Source organism: Oncorhynchus tshawytscha, linkage group LG10 (genome assembly GCF_018296145.1).
Source record: "Oncorhynchus tshawytscha isolate Ot180627B linkage group LG10, Otsh_v2.0, whole genome shotgun sequence".
In the NCBI taxonomy this organism is placed as follows: domain Eukaryota; kingdom Metazoa; phylum Chordata; class Actinopteri; order Salmoniformes; family Salmonidae; genus Oncorhynchus; species Oncorhynchus tshawytscha.
In genome coordinates, this window is record NC_056438.1 from 554,319 (window position 1) to 577,500 (window position 23,182).

Below are 23,182 nucleotides of genomic sequence, written 5' to 3' on the forward strand. Positions count from 1 at the left end.
CTGTAGTGTTAGTTCTACTGATGTCTGGGATAGACAACCCTGTTCCTGTTCCTGTAGTGTTAGTTCTACTGATGTCTGGGGTAGACAACCCTGTTCCTGTAGGGTTAGTTCTACTGATGTCTGGGGTAGACAACCCTGTTCCTGTAGGGTTAGTTCTACTGATGTCTGGGGTAGACAACCCTGTTCCTGTAGGGTTAGTTCTACTGATGTCTGGGGTAGACAACCCTGTTCCTGTAGGGTTAGTTCTACTGATGTCTGGGGTAGAAAACCCTGTTCCTGTAGGGTTAGTTCTACTGATGTCTGGGGTAGACAACCCTGTTCCTGTAGTGTTAGTTCTACTGATGTCTGGGGTAGACAACCCTGTTCCTGTAGTGTTAGTTCTACTGATGTCTGGGATAGACAACCCTGTTCCTGTTCCTGTAGTGTTAGTTCTACTGATGTCTGGGATAGACAACCCTGTTCCTGTTCCTGTAGTGTTAGTTCTACTGATGTCTGGGGTAGACAACCCTGTTCCTGTAGGGTTAGTTCTACTGATGTCTGGGGTAGAAAACCCTGTTCCTTTAGGGTTAGTTCTACTGATGTCTGGGGTAGACAACCCTGTTCCTGTAGTGTTAGTTCTACTGATGTCTGGGATAGACAACCCTGTTCCTGTAGTGTTAGTTCTACTGATGTCTGGGGTAGACAACCCTGTTCCTGTAGGGTTAGTTCTACTGATGTCTGGGGTAGAAAACCCTGTTCCTTTAGGGTTAGTTCTACTGATGTCTGGGGTAGACAACCCTGTTCCTGTAGTGTTAGTTCTACTGATGTCTGGGGTAGACAACCCTGTTCCTGTAGTGTTAGTTCTACTGATGTCTGGGGTAGACAACCCTGTTCCTGTTCCTGTAGTGTTAGTTCTACTGATGTCTGGGGTAGACAACCCTGTTCCTGTAGGGTTAGTTCTACTGATGTCTGGGGTAGACAACCCTGTTCCTGTAGGGTTAGTTCTACTGATGTCTGGGGTAGAAAACCCTGTTCCTGTAGGGTTAGTTCTACTGATGTCCGGGGTAGACAACCCTGTTCCTGTAGTGTTAGTTCTACTGATGTCTGGGGTAGACAACCCTGTTCCTGTAGTGTTAGTTCTACTGATGTCTGGGGTAGAAAACCCTGTTCCTGTTCCTGTAGTGTTAGTTCTACTGATGTCTGGGGTAGACAGCCCTGTTCCTGTAGTGTTAGTTCTACTGATGTCTGGGGTAGAAAACCCTGTTCCTGTTCCTGTAGTGTTAGTTCTACTGATGTCTGGGGTAGACAGCCCTGTTCCTGGTGCTGCAGTTACTGCAGGATTTTGTTCACAAACAGAGCTAATTGATCAGTTCAGGGATTCTCTAAATTCAACACGCCTGGTTTTTCAGGTCAAATCAAATCAAATCAAATTGTATTTGTCACATACACATGGTTAGCAGATGTTAATGCGAGTGTAGCGAAATGCTTGTGCTTCTAGTTCCGACAATGCAGTAATAACGAACAAGTAATCTAACTAACAATTCCAAAACTACTGTCTTATACACAGTGTAAGGGGATAAAGAATATGTACATAAGGATATATGAATGAGTGATGGTACAGAGCAGCATAGGCAAGATACAGTAGATGATATCGAGTACAGTATATACATATGAGATAAGTATGTAAACCAAGTGGCATAGTTAAAGTGGCTAGTGATACATGTACTGATAGTCTGTTACTGTTGATCTGTTATTACATGTATTACATAAGGATGCAGTCGATGATATAGAGTACAGTATCAACGTATGCATATGAGATGAATAATGTAGGGTAAGTAACATTATATAAGGTAGCATTGTTTAAAGTGGCTAGTGATATATTTACATCATCTCCCATCAATTCCCATTATTAAAGTGGCTGGAGTTGAGTCAGTGTCATTGACAGTGTGTTGGCAGTAGCCACTCAATGTTAGTGGTGGCTGTTTAACAGTCTGATGGTCTTGAGATAGAAGCTGTTTTTCAGTCTCCTGGTCCCAGCTTTGATGCACCTGTACTGACCTCGCCTTCTGGATGACAGCGGGGTGAACAGGCAGTGGCTCGGGTGGTTGATGTCCTTGATGATCTTTATGGCCTTCCTGTAGCATCGGGTGGTGTAGGTGTCCTGGAGGCCAGGTAGTTTGCCCCCGGTGATGCGTTGTGCAGACCTCACTACCCTCTGGAGAGCCTTACGGTTGAGGGCGGTGCAGTTGCCATACCAGGCGGTGATACAGCCCGCCAGGATGCTCTCGATTGTGCATCTGTAGAAGTTTGTGAGTGCTTTTGGTGACAAGCCGAATTTCTTCAGCCTCCTGAGGTTGAAGAGGCGCTGCTGCGCCTTCCTCACGATGCTGTCTGTGTGAGTGGACCAATTCAGTTTGTCTGTGATGTGTATGCCGAGGAACTTAAAACTTGCTACCCTCTCCACTACTGTTCCATCGATGTGGATAGGGGGGTGTTCCCTCTGCTGTTTCCTGAAGTCCACAATCATCTCCTTAGTTTTGTTGACGTTGAGTGTGAGGTTATTTTCCTGAGACCACACTCCGAGGGCCCTCACCTCCTCCCTGTAGGCCGTCTCGTCGTTGTTGGTAATCAAGCCTACCACTGTTGTGTCTCCGCAAACTTGATGATTGAGTTGGAGGCGTGCGTGGCCACGCAGTCGTGGGTGAACAGGGAGTACAGGAGAGGGCTCAGAACGCACCCTTGTGGGCCCCAGTGTTGAGGATCAGCGGGGAGGAGATGTTGTTGCCTACCCTCACCACCTGGGGGCGGCCCGTCAGGAAGTCCAGTACCCAGTTGCACAGGGCGGGGTCGAGACCCAGGGTCTCGAGCTTGATGACGAGCTTGGAGGGTACTATGGTGTTGAATGCCGAGCTGTAGTCGATGAACAGCATTCTCACATAGGTATTCCTCTTGTCCAGATGGGTTAGGGCAGTGTGCAGTGTGGTTGAGATTGCATCGTCTGTGGACCTATTTGGGCGGTAAGCAAATTGGAGTGGGTCTAGGGTGTCAGGTAGGGTGGAGGTGATATGGTCCTTGACTAGTCTCTCAAAGCACTTCATGATGACGGATGTGAGTGCTACGGGCGGTAGTCGTTTAGCTCAGTTACCTTAGCTTTCTTGGGAACAGGAACAATGGTGGCCCTCTTGAAGCATGTGGGAACAGCAGACTGGTATAGGGATTGATTGAATATGTCTGTAAACACACCGGCCAGCTGGTCTGCGCATGCTCTGAGGGCGCGGCTGGGGATGCCGTCTGGGCCTGCAGCCTTGCGAGGGTTAACACGTTTAAATGTCTTACTCACTTCGGCTGCAGTGAAGGAGAGACCGCATGTTTTCGTTGCAGGCCGTGTCAGTGGCACTGTATTGTCCTCAAAGTGGGCAAAAAGTTATTTAGTCTGCCTGGGAGCAAGACATCCTGGTCCGTGACTGGGCTGGGTTTCTTCCTGTAGTCCGTGATTGACTGTAGACCCTGCCACATGCCTCTTGTGTCTGAGCCGTTGAATTGAGATTCTACTTTGTCTCTGTACTGGCGCTTAGCTTGTTTGATAGCCTTGCGGAGGGAATAGCTGCACTGTTTGTATTCAGTCATGTTACCAGACACCTTGCCCTGATTAAAAGCAGTGGTTCGCGCCTTCAGTTTCACACGAATGCTGCCATCAATCCACGGTTTCTGGTTAGGGAATGTTTTAATCGTTGCTATGGGAACGACATCTTCAACGCACGTTCTAATGAACTCGCACACCGAATCAGCGTATTCGTCAATGTTGTTGTCTGACGCAATACGAAACATCTCCCAGTCCACGTGATGGAAGCAGTCTTGGAGTGTGGAGTCAGCTTGGTCGGACCAGCGTTGGACAGACCTCAGCGTGGGAGCCTCTTGTTTTAGTTTCTGTCTGTAGGCAGGGATCAACAAAATGGAGTCGTGGTCAGCTTTACCCTGATGAAGACAGCTTGGCTGTCGAAACGTTGGTAATTACATTTTTGCATCTGACCTCCTAGAGTGTGCGCTCTTTTATTTTCAAGTTTTATTTTCAATTTAAATCAAAAACATGAAGTGCCTTTGGTCCTCCATGACCAGGGTCGTCTACCCCTGATGTAGGGCCAGGGTGGTCTACCCCTGATGTAGGGCCAGGGTCGTCTACCCCTGATGTAGGGCCAGGGTCGTCTATCCCTGATGTAGGACCAGGGTGGTCTACCCCTGATATAGGACCAGGGTGGTCTACCCCTGCTGTAGGACCAGGGTGGTCTACCCCTGATGTAGGACCAGGGTCGTCTACCCCTGATGTAGGACCAGGGTCGTCTACCCCTGATGTAGGACCAGGGTCGTCTACCCCTGATGTAGGACCAGGGTCGTCTACCCCTGATGTAGGACCAGGGTCGTCTACCCCTGATGTAGGACCAGGGTCGTCTACCCCTGATGTAGGACCAGGGTCGTCTACCCTGATGTAGGACCAGGGTCGTCTACCCCTGATGTAGGACCAGGGTCGTCTACCCCTGATGTAGGACCAGGGTCGTCTACCCCTGATGTAGGACCAGGGTCGTCTACCCTGATGTAGGACCAGGGTCGTCTACCCCTGATGTAGAACCAGGGTCGTCTACCCCTGATGTAGGACCAGGGTCGTCTACCCCTGATATAGGACCAGGGTCGTCTACCCTGATATAGGACCAGGGTCGTCTACCCCTGATGTAGGACCAGGGTCGTCTACCCTGATGTAGGACCAGGGTCGTCTACCCCTGATGTAGGACCAGGGTCGTCTACCCCTGATGTAGGACCAGGGTCGTCTACCCTGATGTAGGACCAGGGTCGTCTACCCCTGATGTAGGACCAGGGTCGTCTACCCCTGATGTAGGACCAGGGTCGTCTACCCCTGATGTAGGACCAGGGTCGTCTACCCCTGATGTAGGACCAGGGTCGTCTACCCTGATATAGGACCAGGGTCGTCTATCCCTGATGTAGGACCAGGGTCGTCTATCCCTGATGTAGGACCAGGGTCGTCTACCCCTGATGTAGGACCAGGGTCGTCTACCCCTGATGTAGGACCAGGGTCGTCTACCCTGATGTAGGACCAGGGTCGTCTACCCCTGATGTAGGACCAGGGTCGTCTACCCCTGATGTAGGACCAGGGTCGTCTACCCCTGATATAGGACCAGGGTCGTCTATCCCTGATGTAGGACCAGGGTCGTCTACCCCTGATGTAGGACCAGGGTCGTCTACCCCCTGATGTAGGACCAGGGTCGTCTACCCCTGATGTAGGACCAGGGTCGTCTACCCCTGATGTAGGACCAGGGTCGTCTACCCCTGATATAGGACCAGGGTTGTCTATCCCTGATGTAGGGCCAGGGTTTTCTACCCCTGATGTAGGACCAGGGTCGTCTACCCCTGATGTAGGACCAGGGTCGTCTACCCCTGATATAGGACCAGGGTCGTCTACCCCTGATATAGGACCAGGGTCGTCTACCCCTGATATAGGGCCAGGGTTGTCTATCCCTGATATAGGGCCAGGGTTGTCTATCCCTGATGTAGGACCAGGGTTGTCTATCCCTGATATAGGGCCAGGGTTGTCTATCCCTGATGTAGGGCCAGGGTTGTCTATCCCTGATGTAGGACCAGGGTTGTCTATCCCTGATGTGGGACCAGGGTTGTCTATCCCTGATGTAGGACCAGGGTTGTCTATCCCTGATGTAGGGCCAGGGTTGTCTACCCCTGATGTAGGACAGGGTTGTCTATCCCTGATGTAGGACAGGGTTGTCTATCCCTGATGTAGAACCATGGGTGTCTATCACTATTGTAACTCTGTAGTATCAGCTAGCCAGTCAGTCTATTGTAATATTATATTTTTATATTTGGTATTATTGTACGTGAATATGTTATAATATATTATTATATGTTATATTATTTTATTTTATATTTTATATTATAGTATCATATTATATATATTTGTATTGTCTTCTTATATATTATTATATTATATATTTTAAATTTTAGTATTATCTTATATATTTTATATTATATTTTTTTATTATATTATATATTGTATATATTTTTTTATAAAAATAATAATAATAAAAAAAAAATATATATATATATTTTATATTATATTATTATATTATATATTTTATATTTTATTATTATATTATATATTTTATTATTATGTTATATATTTTATACTTTATATTTGATATTATATTATTATATTATATATTTTATATTATATATTTTATTATTTTATTTTATATTTTGTATTATATATTTTACATTTTAGTATTATATTATATATTTTATATTATATTATTATATTATATATTTTACATTTTAGTATTATATTATATATTTTATATTATATTATATATTTTATATTATATTATTATGTTATATATTTTATATTATATTATATATTTTATTTTATATTTTGTATTATATTATATATATTTGTATTGTATTATGATATATTATGTTATATTATTATGTGTTGTTCTACTTTATATAACCCTATATAACAGGATCAGCCTGTAGTGTGGTTTTCCACTTTCATTTTGAGTTTGACTCCAAATCCAGACCTCCATGGGTTGATACATTTGATTTCCATTGATAATTTTTGTGTGATTTTGTTGTCAGAACATTCAACTATGTAAAGAAAAAAGGTTTTAATAAGAATATTTCATTCATTCAGATCTAGGATGTGTTATTTTAGTGTTCCCTTTATTTATTTATTTGAGCAGTGTATATTTGTATTATATTATTATATATTGTGCTCTATTAATATATTGTTCTATATATACAGTGGGGCAAAAAAGTATTTAGTCAGCCACCAATTGTGCAAGTTCTCCCACTTAAAAAGATGAGAGAGGCCTGTAATTTTTACCATAGGTACACTTCAACTATGACAGACAAAATGAGAAAAAAAATCCAGAAAATCACATTGTAGGATTTTTAATGAATTTATTTGCAAATTATGGTGGAAAATAAGTATTTGGTCACCTACAAACAAGCAAGATTTCTGGCTCTCACAGACCTGTAACTTATTGTTTAAGAGGCTCCTCTGTCCTCCGCTAGTTACCTGTATTAATGGCACCTGTTCGAACTTGTTATCAGTATAAAAGACACCTGTCCGCAACCTCAAACAGTCACACTCCAAACTCCACTATGACCAAGACCAAAGAGCTGTCAAAGAACACCAGAAACAAAATTGTAGACCTGCACCAGGCTGGGAAGACTGAATCTGCAATAGGTAAGCAGCTTGGTTTGAAGTTGAGTTTGGAGTGTGACTGTTTGAGGTTGTGGACAGGTGTCCTTTATACTGATAACAAGTTCAAACAGGTGTCATTAATACAGGTAATGAGTGGAGGACAGAGGAGCCTCTTAAACAAGAAGTTACAGGTCTGTGAGAGCCAGAAATCGTGCTTATTTGTAGGTGACCAAATACTTATTTTCCACCATAATGTGCAAATAAATTCATAAAAAATCCTACAATGTGATTTTCTGGATTTTTTAATTTTTTTTGTCTGTCATAGTTGAAGTGTACCTATGATGAAAATTACAGGCCTCTCTCATATTTTTAAGTGGGAGAACTTGCACAATTGGTGGCTGACTAAATACTTTTTTGCCCCACTGTATATGTTGTTCTATTTTATATTATATTATTATATCATATATATTTGTATTATATTATTATATATTGTGTTCTATTAATATATGTTGTTATATATTATATCATCCTATTTTAATTCTAAGTCACCTCCATCTCTCCTATAGAAGTGGTAATGAACACTAAACTAGAGACGTCAGATCTACGATGGACCGTTTACCCACACACAGACTCTGAGGTATACATACACACACACACACACACACACACACACACACACACACACACACACACACACACACACACACACACACACACACACACACTAATGCACCGTGTTGCTGGAACCAATTCCAAAACACATGTCATCTTGATGTTCTGGTGCTGTTCGGACAGTTTAAAGTCTTGATTTTCTGGTGCTGTTAAGAAAGTTTAAAGTCTTGATGTTCTGGTGCTGTTCGGACAGTTTAAAGTCTTGATGTTCTGGTGCTGTTAAGAAAGTTTAAAGTCTTGATGTTCTGGTGCTGTTCGGACAGTTTAAAGTCTTGATGTTCTGGTGCTGTTAAGAAAGTTTAAAGTCTTGATGTTCTGGTGCTGTTCGGACAGTTTAAAGTCTTGATGTTCTGGTGCTGTTCGGGCAGTTTAAAGTCTTGATGTTCTGGTGCTGTTTGGACAGTTTAAAGTCTTGATGTTCTGGTGCTGCTCGGGCAGTTTAAAGTCTTGATGTTCTGGTGCTGCTCGGACAGTTTAAAGTCTTGATGTTCTGGTGCTGTTCGGCAGTTTAAAGTCTTGATGGGGACTTATTGTCGAGGAATGTAACTGTTTTCTGGGTGATTTTAGTTCTGCTTCCCATGACTGGGTTTTTATTTATTTTAAAATGTATATTTATGTTGTATATACGTGGCACTCAAAAACACTCTATGATGTCATAACCATCTAACTTCTATTATATGATGTAATAACACTCTAACCTGTATTATATGATGTCATAACACTCTAACCTGTATTATATGATGTCATAACCATCTAACCTGTATTATATGATGTAATAACACTCTAACCTGTATTATATGATGTCATAACCCTCGAACCTGTATTATATGATGTAATAACACTCAAACCTGTATTATATGTCATAACCCTCTAACCTGTATTATATGATGTAATAACACTCTAACCTGTATTATATGATGTCATAACCCTCTAACCTGTATTATATGATGTCATAACACTCTAACCTGTATTATATGATGTCATAACCCTCTAACCTGTATTGTATGATGTCTCAGTGGGAGGAGATGAGTGGTCTGGATGATGAAGGGACCAGCGTGAGAACCTATCAGCTGTGTCCTGGAGACAGCAGCACCTCTCATTGGCTTAGGAGCCGGCTGATCCCCGAAGGACTGCCTCCGTGCTCTACGTAGAGATACGGTACGGGCACACTGATTGGTTGATTGGTTTATAAATCTGTTCAGTGATTGGTTGATTCATTGTTTGTGGTCGCTGGGTTACTCTCTAGGTTTCTTCCTTGTAGAGAGTTTTTGCTATGCTTCTGCCTCTGCATTGCTGCTCTTTGGGGTTTTAGACTGGGTTTCTGTAACACATGACGATGTAAAAAATGGCTTCATAAATACATTTGATTGACTTGTTGATTGATTGATTATTGCATCGATGTATATGTTGATTGACAGGTTTACGATGATGGAGTGTTCGTCTCTTCCCTTCAACTCCCACCGGTCCTGTAAAGAGACGTTCAACCTGCACTACTATCAGACAGACACGGACGAAGCTACCAACACACACCCTGCCTGGATGGAAAACCCCTATACTAAGGTAGGGTTCCCATGGATACATAGAACTATCAGACAGACACACACCCTGCCTGGATGGAAAACCCCTATACTAAGGTAGGGTTCCCATGGATACATAGAACTATCAGACAGACACACACCCTGCCTGGATGGAAAACCCCTATACTAAGGTAGGGTTCCCATGGATACAAAGAACTATCAGACAGACACACACCCTGCCTGGATGGAAAACCCCTATACTAAGGTAGGGTTCCCATGGATACATAGAACTATCAGACAGACACACACCCTGCCTGGATGGAAAACCCCTATACTAAGGTAGGGTTCCCATGGATACATAGAACTATCAGACAGACACACACCCTGCCTGGATGGAAAACCCCTATACTAAGGTAGGGTTCCCATGGATACATAGAACTATCAGACAGACACACACCCTGCCTGGATGGAAAACCCCTATACTAAGGTAGGGTTCCCATGGATACATAGAACTATCAGACAGACACACACCCTGCCTGGATGGAAAACCCCTATACTAAGGTACGGTTCCCATGGATACATAGAACTATCAGACAGACACACACCCTGCCTGGATGGAAAACCCCTATACTAAGGTAGGGTTCCCATGGATACATAGAACTATCAGACAGACACACACCCTGCCTGGATGGAAAACCCCTATACTAAGGTAGGGTTCCCATGGATACATAGAACTATTAGACAGACACACACCCTGCCTGGATGGAAAACCCCTATACTAAGGTACGGTTCCCATGGATACATAGAACTATCAGACAGACACACACCCTGCCTGGATGGAAAACCCTATACTAAGGTAGGGTTCCCATGGATACATAGAACTATCAGGCAGACACACACCCTGCCTGGATGGAAAACCCCTATACTAAGGTACGGTTCCCATGGATGCATAGAACTATCAGACAGACACACACCCTGCCTGGATGGAAAACCCCTATACTAAGGTACGGTTCCCATGGATACATAGAACTATCAGACAGACACACACCCTGCCTGGATGGAAAACCCCTATACTAAGGTACGGTTCCCATGGATGCATAGAACTATCAGACAGACACACACCCTGCCTGGATGGAAAACCCCTATACTAAGGTACGGTTCCCATGGATATATAGAACTATCAGACAGACACGGACGAAGCCTGGATGGAAAACCCCTATACTAAGGTACGGTTCCCATGGATACATAGAACTATCAGACAGACACACACCCTGCCTGGATGGAAAACCCCTATACTAAGGTACGGTTCCCATGGATACATAGAACTATCAGACAGACACGGACGAAGCCTGGATGGAAAACCCCTATACTAAGGTACGGTTCCCATGGATACATAGAACGTCGTGATTGGAGTATCTGAAGTGCAGTACAGCACTCCTTTGAAATGAAGTCATTTTTAGACAAAAATGGAAATGTGTCATTTTGTCACTTTCGTGGCTATGTGGTGAAGCCATATGCAACTACTGAAGAAACGGACTTGAAGCTAGCTAGTGTATTAAGAGTCAGAGAACCTACCAACTGACTTGAAGCTAGCTAGTGTATTAAGAGTCAGAGAACCTACCAACTGACTTGAAGCTAGCTAGTATAGTAAGAGTCAGAGAACCTACCAACTGACTTGAAGCTAGCTAGTGTATTAAGAGTCAGAGAACCTACCAACTGACTTGAAGCTAGCTAGTGTAGTAAGAGTCAGAGAACCTACCAACTGACTTGAAGCTAGCTAGTGTATTAAGAGTCAGAGAACCTAACAACTGACTTGAAGCTAGCTAGTGTAGTAAGAGTCAGAGAACCTACCAACAGGGTTGGAGTGTGTCCCCATTGACAACCAACCAAACAAACAAACAAACAATCCTTCCTTGTTAGTTTGTTTATGGACCATTACAGGAAGACCCCTCCAGATGACCTTGGTTTACCATCCTGTCTAACCCTCTGACCCCTCCAGATGACCTTGGTTTACCATCCTGTCTAACCCTCTGACCCCTCCAGATGACCTTGGTTTACCATCCTGTCTAACCCTCTGACCCCTCCAGATGACCTTGGTTTACCATCCTGTCTAACCCTCTGACCCCTCCAGATGACCTTGGTTTACCATCCTGTCTAACCCTCTGACCCCTCCAGATGACCTTGGTTTACCATCCTGTCTAACCCTCTGACCCCTCCAGATGACCTTATTGGTTTACCATCCTGTCTAACCCTCTGACCCCTCCAGATGACCTTGGTTTACCATCCTGTCTAACCCTCTGACCCCTCCAGATGACCTTGGTTTACCATCCTGTCTAACCCTCTGACCCCTCCAGATGACCTTATTGGTTTACCATCCTGTCTACCCCTCTGACCCCTTCAGATGACCTTCTTGGTTTACCATCCTGTCTAACCCTCTGACCCCTCCAGATGACCTTCTTGGTTTACCATCCTGTCTAACCCTCTGACCCCTCCAGATGACCTTATTGGTTTACCATCCTGTCTACCCCTCTGACCCCTTCAGATGACCTTCTTGGTTTACCATCCTGTCTAACCCTCTGACCCCTCCAGATGACCTTGGTTTACCATCCTGTCTAACCCTCTGACCCCTCCAGATGACCTTGGTTTACCATCCTGTCTAACCCTCTGACCCCTCCAGATGACCTTGGTTTACCATCCTGTCTAACCCTCTGACCCCTCCAGATGACCTTATTGGTTTACCATCCTGTCTAACCCTCTGACCCCTCCAGATGACCTTGGTTTACCATCCTGTCTAACCCTCTGACCCCTCCAGATGACCTTGGTTTACCATCCTGTCTAACCCTCTGACCCCTCCAGATGACCTTATTGGTTTACCATCCTGTCTACCCCTCTGACCCCTTCAGATGACCTTCTTGGTTTACCATCCTGTCTAACCCTCTGACCCCTCCAGATGACCTTCTTGGTTTACCATCCTGTCTAACCCTCTGACCCCTCCAGATGACCTTATTGGTTTACCATCCTGTCTAACCCTCTGACCCCTCCAGATGACCTTGGTTTACCATCCTGTCTAACCCTCTGACCCCTCCAGATGACCTTGGTTTACCATCCTGTCTAACCCTCTGACCCCTCCAGATGACCTTGGTTTACCATCCTGTCTAACCCTCGGACCCTCCAGATGACCTTGGTTTACCATCCTGTCTAACCCTCTGACCCCTCCAGATGACCTTCTTGGTTTTACCATCCTGTCTAACCCTCTGACCCCTCCAGATGACCTTGGTTTACCATCCTGTCTAACCCTCTGACCCCTCCAGATGACCTTCTTGGTTTACCATCCTGTCTAACCCTCTGACCCCTCCAGATGACCTTGGTTTACCATCCTGTCTAACCCTCTGACCCCTCCAGATGACCTTATTGGTTTACCATCCTGTCTAACCCTCTGACCCCTCCAGATGACCTTGGTTTACCATCCTGTCTAACCCTCGGACCCTCCAGATGACCTTGGTTTACCATCCTGTCTAACCCTCTGACCCCTCCAGATGACCTTCTTGGTTTTACCATCCTGTCTAACCCTCTGACCCCTCCAGATGACCTTGGTTTACCATCCTGTCTAACCCTCTGACCCCTCCAGATGACCTTCTTGGTTTACCATCCTGTCTAACCCTCTGACCCCTCCAGATGACCTTGGTTTACCATCCTGTCTAACCCTCTGACCCCTCCAGATGACCTTATTGGTTTACCATCCTGTCTAACCCTCTGACCCCTCCAGATGACCTTGGTTTACCATCCTGTCTAACCCTCTGATTCCCAGGTGGACACAGTAGCAGCTGACTTCCTGCTTCGTAGGGGCGGAGAGAGGAAGTCCAACGTGAAGACTCTCAGGATTAGCCGGTTGACTAAAGGGGCGTGTACCTAGCCTTCCAGGCACAGGGAGTCTGCATGGCCTTATTGGCTGTCAGGGTACGAGATCTTTAACAAGTTCCTTACCTTTACCTCAAACTAGTGTCTTTAGGCAAATGTGCGTATTCTGAGGTCAATCAATCGATACATTTCTTCACTTTCTAGTTTCTTTCTAACCTGTATTTTGTCCCCAAGGTGTATTTTAAGAAGTGCCCCACCCTGACGCGTTCCTTCTCCCGATTCCCTGAGACTGTTCCACATACCTTGGTGGAGGGGGCTCAGGGAGAGTGTGTAGACAACGCCGTGACCCCCCCGGGCGAGCTGGCACGCCCTCCCAGCATGCTGTGCGGTGAGGACGGACAGTGGGTCGGTCAGCCGGCCACTGCCTGCGCCTGTCGGCCAGGGTATGAAGCTACAGACACAGACCTCCGATGCAGAGGTGAGAGAGTAACAGAGATAATATGTCAGAGAGAGTAACAGAGATAATATGTCAGAGTAACAGAGATAATATGTCAGAGAGAGTAACAGAGATAATATGTCAGAGAGAGTAACAGAGATAATATGTCAGAGAGAGTAACAGAGATAATATGTCAGAGAGAGTAACAGAGATAATATGTCAGAGAGAGTAACAGAGATAATATGTCAGAGAGAGTAACAGAGATAATATGTCAGAGAGAGTAACAGAGATAATATGTCAGAGAGAGTAACAGAGATAATATGTCAGAGAGAGTAACAGAGATAATATGTCAGAGAGAGTAACAGAGATAATATGTCAGAGAGTAACAGAGATAATATGTCAGAGAGAGTAACAGAGATAATATGCCAGAGAGAGTAACAGAGATAATATGTCAGAGAGAGTAACAGAGATAATATGTCAGAGAGAGTAACAGAGATAATATGTCAGAGAGAGTAACAGAGATAATATGTCAGAGAGCGTAACAGAGATAATATGTCAGAGAGAGTAACAGAGATAATATGTCAGAGAGAGTAACAGAGATAATATGTCAGAGAGCGTAACAGAGATAATATGTCAGAGAGAGTAACAGAGATAATATGCCAGAGAGAGTAACAGAGATAATATGTCAGAGAGAGTAACAGAGATAGTATGTCAGAGAGAGTAACAGAGATAATGTCAGAGAGAGTAACAGAGATAATATGTCAGAGAGAGTAACAGAGATAATATGTCAGAGAGAGTAACAGAGATAATATAATAGGTCAGAGAGAGTAACAGAGATAATATAATAGGTCAGAGAGAGTAACAGAGATAATATGTCAGAGAGTAACAGAGATAATATGTCAGAGAGAGTAACAGAGATAATATGTCAGAGTAACAGAGATAATATGTCAGAGAGAGTAACAGAGATAATATGTCAGAGAGAGTAACAGAGATATGTCAGAGAGAGTAACAGAGATAATATGTCAGAGAGAGTAACAGAGATAATATGTCAGAGAGCGTAACAGAGATAATATGTCAGAGAGAGTAACAGAGATAATATGTCAGAGAGAGTAACAGAGATAATATGTCAGAGAGAGTAACAGAGATAATATGTCAGAGAGAGTAACAGAGATATGTCAGAGAGAGTAACAGAGATATGTCAGAGAGATTAACAGAGATAATATGTCAGAGAGAGTAACAGAGATAATATGTCAGAGAGAGTAACAGAGATAATATGTCAGAGAGAGTAACAGAGATAATATGTCAGAGAGAGTAACAGAGATATGTCAGAGAGAGTAACAGAGATATGTCAGAGAGAGTAACAGAGATAATATGTCAGAGAGAGTAACAGAGATAATATGTCAGAGAGAGTAACAGAGATAATATGTCAGAGAGAGTAACAGAGATATGTCAGAGAGAGTAACAGAGATAATATGTCAGAGAGAGTAACAGAGATAATATGTCAGAGAGAGTAACAGAGATAATATGTCAGAGAGAGTAACATAGATAATATGTCAGAGAGAGTAAAAGAGATAATATGTCAGAGAGTGTAAAAGAGATAATATGTCAGAGAGTGTTACGCACGCCTCTATGAAGAGGGAACGCAACACCCTGCTACAACTAAACTCTCCGTGAAGCGAAAAGGTATGGACTGTAGGTGCAAGTAAGAATGACAACAGGCAGAATGTGGTACCGTTTACAAGGACTTTATTCCTTTACACGGTAATATGGGGAAAAGGGGCTGGACGGAACCAAAGCAAGGAAAGTAAATCTCAAAGCCCCCCTCTCCTATCTTACCTGCCTACCCACTACTTACCTAATTTAGCACCACCTGGTGCCCTAACCAAAATACAAGGGGTGGTCCGCCCAGGTCTTACCTAGTGTGTCTAGACAGCGAATATGCTACGGGTATATGTATGCCCGCGGGCCTCTTGCCTAAGCACTCCCTAGGTGCCTTCCCCTTCCCCCTGGGAACAAATGAAACAGAATATTAAACAATTTCAAACAAACTAAGAAACAAAAGGACATCAAATAAGCTCTTTCTGAGCAACAAACTCACAGAACATACCACTTTCCAGCAAAATCAACCTCTATCACAATCAATCTCAGCAATCCCTACCTCCAGCAAAATCTCTACCTCCAAAAAGAAGATCTCCTGAACAGAACACTGGCTTTTATATAGCTTCTGAAGGAATGGGTAATTGGAGACAGCTGTGTCTTGACGAGGGGGTGGGGTCAGCTCTCCAATTAGCCCTGGAGTCGACCAATCAGCTGCTTGAGGGATTTCAGGAAGCCATTTCCTGAAATAAACACATGCAAAATACACAATCTACAACACATAATCTGGGGAACGTAACAGAGAGTAACAGAGATAATATGTCAGAGAGAGTAACAGAGATAATATGTTAGAGAGAGTAACAGAGATAATATGTCAGAGAGAGTAACAGAGATAATATAATATGTCAGAGAGAGTAACAGAGATAATATGTCAGAGATAGTAACAGAGATAATATGTCAGAGAGAGTAACAGAGATAATATGTCAGAGAGAGTAACAGAGATAATATAATAGGTCAGAGAGAGTAACAGAGATAATATGTAAAGAGAGTAACAGAGATAATATGTCAGAGAGTAACAGAGATAATATGTCAGAGAGAGTAACAGAGATAATATGTCAGAGAGAGTAACAGAGATAATATGTCAGAGAGAGTAACAGAGATAATATGTCAGAGAGAGTAACAGAGATAATATGCCAGAGAGAGTAACATAGATAATATGCCAGAGAGAGTAACAGAGATAATATGTCAGAGAGAGTAACAGAGATAATATGTCAGAGAGAGTAACAGAGATAATATGTCAGAGAGAGTAACAGAGATAATATAATAGGTCAGAGAGAGTAACAGAGATAATATGTTAGAGAGTAACAGAGATAATATGTCAGAGAGAGTAACAGAGATAATATGTCAGAGAGAGTAACAGAGATAATATGTCAGAGAGAGTAACAGAGATAATATGTCAGAGAGAGTAACAGAGATAATATGTCAGAGAGAGTAACAGAGATAATATGCCAGAGAGAGTAACAGAGATAATATGTCAGAGAGAGTAACAGAGATAATATGCCAGAGAGAGTAACAGAGATAATATGTCAGAGAGAGTAACAGAGATAATATGTCAGAGAGAGTAACAGAGATAAACAGAAGAGAGATGGTAACAGACTAGAGGGAGAAACAGAAGAGAGATGGTAACAGACTAGAGGGAGATGGTAACAGACTAGAGGGAGAAACAGAAGAGAGATGGTAACAGACTAGAGAGAGATGGTAACAGACTAGAGGGAGAAACAGAAGAGAGATGGTAACAGACTAGAGAGAGATGGTAACAAGATGGAAAGTTGTGGGATGGATGGAGAGTTGTGGGAAGAAGGAAGGAGAGAAAAGTCTTGGTGAGTGATAGAGGTTAGAGGTCAACCTGCTGCTCTAAAGCCTTGTGTGTGTGAGAGAGAGGCACTGTGTGTGGGGGTGGGTGGGTGTGTGGGTGTGTGGGTGTGTGGGTGTGTGTGTGTGTGTGTGTGTGTGTGTGTGTGTGTGAGAGGCATTGTGTCTGTGTGTTAGCCAGTTCAGTGTATGGAAAAGGAGAGGTGTGTCAGTCTGGGAATAAAGCCACATCAAAGGAACAGAGGGATAGAGAGAACAAGAGAATGAAAGAGAAATGATGGAGAGATGAGCCAGGGTGTCGTCTCTCTCCCGGGTCAAATTACCCACGCTGCACCTCACCACACCCTGCTCCACCTGCAAAGCTGAGGCTCATCTGTATTCTATAGCTGGGAGTGATAGGATACGCTACTGTATTACACACACACACACACAGCGGAGACACACGCGCACACACACACACACACACACACACACACACACACACACACACACACACACACACACACACACACACACACACACACACACACACACAGCGGAGACGTACACACACACACAGCGGAGACACACACACACACACACACACACACACACAGCTGGTTTACATTAAGTTCAGAGCTGGAACAGAAAAATAGAGAGAGAGGAGGAATAGGAGACGGAGAAGGAGAGGCTAATTATAACCTAACTAACTCTGACTTAACTAACTCTGACCTTATTAACTCTGACCTAACTAACTCTGACCTGACTAACTCTGACCTGACTAACTCTGACCTAACTAACTCTGACCTAACTAACTCTGACCTGACTAACTCTGACCTAACTAACTCTGACCTGACTAACTCTGACCTGACTAACTCTGACCTGACTAACTCTGACCTAACTAACTCTGACCTGACTAACTCTGACCTTATTAACTCTGACCTAACTAACTCTGACCTGACTAACTCTGACCTGACTAACTCTGACCTAACTAACTCTGACCTAACTAACTCTGACCTTATTAACTCTAACCCAGGACACACCCCTAACCCAGGACACACCCCCTAACCCAGGACACACAGCCTAACCCAGGACACACCCCCTAACCCAGGACACACCCCTTAACCCTAACCCATGACACACAGCCTAACCCAGGACACACCCCTAACCCAGGACACACCCCCTAACCCAGGACACACCCCCTAACCCAGGACACACAGCCTAACCCAGGACACACCCCTAACCCAGGACACACCCCTTAACCCTAACCCAGGACACACCCCTAACCCAGGACACCCCCTAACCCAGGACACACCCCCTAACCCAGGACACACCCCTTAACCCTAACCCAGGACACACCCCCTAACCCAGGACACACCCCTAACCCAGGACACACCCCTAACCCAGGACACACCCCTTAACCCTAACCCAGGACACACGCCCTAACCCAGGACACACCCCTTAACCCTAACCCAGGACACACCCCTAACCCAGGACACACCCCTAACCCAGGACACACCCCTTAACCCTAACCCAGGACACACCCCTTAACCCTAACCCAGGACACACCCCTAACCCAGGACACACCCCTAACCCAGGACACGCCCCTTAACCCTAACCCAGGACACACCCCCTAACCCAGGACACACCCCTTAACCCTAACCCAGGACACACCCCTAACCCAGGACACACCCCTAACCCAGGACACACCCCTTAACCCTAACCCAGGACACACCCCTTAACCTAACCCAGGACACACCCCTTAACCCAGGACACACCCCTAACCCAGGACACACCCCCTAACCCAGGACACACCCCTTAACCCAGGACACACCCCTTAACCCTAACCCAGGACACACCCCTTAACCCTAACCCAGGACACACCCCTTAACCCAGGACACACCCCCTAACCCAGGACACACCCCCTAACCCAGGACACACCCCTTAACCCTAACCCAGGTTTTAAGCTCTTCTCTCTGTAGTGTTATGGCTAACAGCACTGGAGAGATGAGAGAGAGAATGTTGATAAAATGTCAGAATGAGTGGTGTGGTGTTATTATGACTGTCTGGGGGGAGTGGTGTTATGACTGTCTGGGGGGAGTGGTGTTATTATGACTGTCTGGGGTGAGTGGTGTTATGACTGTCTGGGGGAGTGGTGTTATGACTGTCTGGGGGAGTGGTGTTATTATGACTGTCTGGGGTGAGTGGTGTTATGACTGTCTGGGGGAGTGGTGTTATTATGACTGTCCGGGGTGAGTGGTGTTATGAGTGTCTGGGGGAGTGGTGTTATGAGTGTCTGGGGTGAGTGGTGTTATGACTGTCTGGGGGAGTGGTGTTATTATGACTGTCTGGGGGAGTGGTGTTATGACTGTCCGGGGTGAGTGGTGTTATTATGACTGTCTGGGGTGAGTGGTGTTATGACTGTCTGGGGGAGTGGTGTTATTATGACTGTCTGGGGGAGTGGTGTTATGACTGTCCGGGGTGAGTGGTGTTATGAGTGTCTGGGGGAGTGGTGTTATGAGTGTCTGGGGTGAGTGGTGTTATGACTGTCCGGGGTGAGTGGTGTTATGAGTGTCTGGGGTGAGTGGTGTTATTATGACTGTCCGGGGTGAGTGGTGTTATGAGTGTCTGGGGTGAGTGGTGTTATGAGTGTCTGGGGGAGTGGTGTTATTATGACTGTCCGGGGTGAGTGGTGTTATTATGACTGTCTGGGGTGAGTGGTGTTATGAGTGTCTGGGGTGAGTGGTGTTATGACTGTCTGGGGTGAGTGGTGTTATGACTGTCCGGGGTGAGTGGTGTTATGAGTGTCTGGGGTGAGTGGTGTTATTATGACTGTCTGGGGTAAGTGGTGACTCTCTCTCTCTCTCTCTCTCTCTGTCTCTCTCTCTCTCTCTCTCTCTCTCTCTCTCTCTCTCTCTCTCTCTCTCTCTCTCTCTCTCTCTTTCTCCAGCTTGTCCAGGTGGTCAGTATAAAGCAGGGCCAGGAGTCGGTGGGTGTGTCCTGTGTCCGACCAATAGCAACACTTTGGTAACAGGCTCCGCCTACTGCCTCTGTCGTCCTGGTTACCACAGAGCAGATTCCGACCCCCCACACACACACCCTGCACACGTAAGTCTCTACCTTCTGTCTCCTCCTCTGTCTGCTCCTCATCTGTCTGCTCCTCCTTGTCCTCTGTCTCTTCTGCCTTCTCTTTCTCCTCCTCCTTGTCCTGTATCTCCTCTTCCTCTTCTGTCTCCTCCTCCTCCTCTGTCTCCTCTTCCTCTCCTGTCTCCTCCTCCTCCTCTGTCTCCTCTTCCTCTTCTGTCTCCTCCTCCTTGTCCTGTGTCTCCTCTTCCTCTTCTGTCTCCTCCTACTCCTCTGTCTCCTCTTCCTCTTCTGTCTCCTCCTCTTACTCCTCTTCCTCTTCTGTCTCCTCCTCCTCTTTCTCCTCTTCCTCTTCTGTCTCCTCCTCCTCTTTCTCCTCTTCCTCTTCTGTCTCCTCCTCCTGCTCTGTCTCTTCCTCCTCCTTTGCTATGGCACTGGTCTGAATGTACTGTGTGGTAGAGCTATGACACTGGTCTGAATGTACTGTGTGGTAGAGCTATGACACTGGAACGCGGCCGTAGAATACAGTCGTTGTGATGCTCTGGAAGGAACGCGCCGTAGAATACAGTCGTTGTGATGCTCTGGAACGTGGCCGTAGAGTACAGTCGTTGTGATGCACTGGAACGCGGCCGTAGAATACAGTCGTTGTGATGCTCTGGAAGGAACACGGCCGTAGAATACAGTCGTTGTGATGCTCTGGAAGGAACGCGGCCGTAGAATACAGTCATTGTGATGCTCTGGAACGCGGCCGTAGAATACAGTCGTTGTGATGCTCTGGAAGGAACGCGGCCGTAGAATACAGTCGTTGTGATGCTCTGGAACGCGGCCGTAGAATACAGTCGTTGTGATGCTCTGAAACGCGGCCGTAGAATACAGTCGTTGTGATGCTCTGGATCACGGCCGTAGAATACAGCCGTTGTGATGCTCTGAAAGGAACACGGCCGTAGAATACAGTCGTTGTGATGCTCTGGAACGCGGCTGTAGAATACAGTCGTTGTGATGCTCTGGAAGGAACATGGCCGTAGAATACAGTCGTTGTGATGCTCTGGAACGCAGCTGTAGAATACAGTCGTTGTGATGCTCTGGAACGCAGCCGTAGAATACAGTCGTTGTGATGCTCTGGAACGCAGCCGTAGAATACAGTCGTTGTGATGCTCTGAAACGCGGCCGTAGAATACAGTCGTTGTGATGCTCTGGAACGCAGCCGTAGAATACAGTCGTTGTGATGCTCTCGAACGCAGCCGTAGAGTACAGTCGTTGTGATGCTCTGGAAGGAACGTGGCCGTAGAATACAGTCGTTGTGATGCTCTTGAACGAGGCCGTAGAATACAGTCGTTGTGATGCTCTGGAAGGAACGCGGCCGTAGAATACAGTCGTTGTGATGCACTGGAACGCGGCCGTAGAATACAGTCGTTGTGATGCACTGGAACGCGGCCGTAGAATACAGTCGTTGTGATGCTCTGGAACGCAGCCGTAGAATACAGTCGTTGTGATGCTCTGGAACGCAGCCGTAGAGTACAGTCGTTGTGATGCTCTGGAACGCAGCCGTAGAATACAGTCGTTGTGATGCTCTGAAACGCGGCCGTAGAATACAGTCGTTGTGATGCTCTGGAACGCAGCCGTAGAATACAGTCGTTGTGGTGCTCTGGAACGCAGCCGTAGAATACAGTCGTTGTGATGCTCTGAAACGTGGCCGTAGAATACAGTCGTTGTGATGCTCTTGAACGAGGCCGTAGAATACAGTCGTTGTGATGCTCTGGAAGGAACGGCCGTAGAATACAGTCGTTGTGATGCTCTGGAAGGAACGCGGCCGTAGAATACAGTCGTTGTGATGCTCTGGAAGGAACGCGCCGTAGAATACAGTCGTTGTGATGCTCTGGAAGGAACGCGCCGTAGAATACAGTCGTTGTGATGCACTGGAACGCGGCCGTAGAATACAGTCGTTGTGATGCTCTGGAACGCGGCCGTAGAATACAGTCGTTGTGATGCACTGGAACGCGGCCACAGGCTACATCACCATGGTTAAGCAGCGGGCGACTAGAGATTTAAACGTGAAGGGAGGGGAGTGTGAGCAGCAGCTCCGTTTTAGATAAAGGTGAATGGAGGGGAGTTTGAGCAGCAGCTCCGTTTTAGATAAAGGTGAATGGAGGGGAGTTTGAGCAGCAGCTCCGTTTTAGATAAAGGTGAATGGAGGGGAGTTTGAGCAGCAGCTCCGTTTTAGATAAAGGTGAATGGAGGGGAGTTTGAGCAGCAGCTCCGTTTTAGATAAAGGTGAAGGGAGGGGGAGTGTGAGCAGCAGCTCCGTTTTAGATAAACGACTGTGTAAAATAGCACACGGGCAGAAGGTGATCCTAAGCATTGAAAAAGAGGTTTCCGTTGTGACGGGCGGGGCGTTGGTGAACCCTCAGTATCCATAGCCACGGCCTTTCCTCTGTTCCTGTTCCTGCTCTCTGACTGGAACCCATTGTTGTTGTCCCACTCAATGGAGCTTAAAGCCACCTGGGAAATCTATAAACATGACTTGACTGTCCCCCCACCCATCCTGTCTCTCCCCCAGGCCCCCTCAGCGCCCCGCTCCATTGTAACCCAGATCAACGACACCATGGTGACGTTAGAGTGGTCGGAACCTTTGGAACGCGGTGGCCGTGGAGACCTGACCTACAGCGTGGGGTGTGTCCGCTGTGGCGCTCCCCTCAGAGGGCATGTCTTCCCTGTGAAGAGGGCGTGTCCTATCGCCCCAGCCAGCACGGCCTATCACAGCGCAGGGTGGTCATCCGCGGGCTCCTCCCACACACCACCTACACCTTCACGGTTCAGTCAGAGAACGGCGTCTCACAGCTCAGCCTATCGGAACCCTCCGTGGAAAGGGTTAATATCACAACCAGCCGAGACGGTATGAAGACACTACACACACTACACACGCACACACACACGCACACACACACACACACATGCACACACACA

The 23,182-nt window shown here is 46.0% G+C and overlaps 1 pseudogene; it reads left to right on the top strand.

Annotated features, from left to right (window-relative positions):
• The window catches only part of LOC112241859, a 76,288-nt pseudogene that overhangs the window by 12,445 nt on the left and 40,661 nt on the right, over positions 1-23,182 (top strand).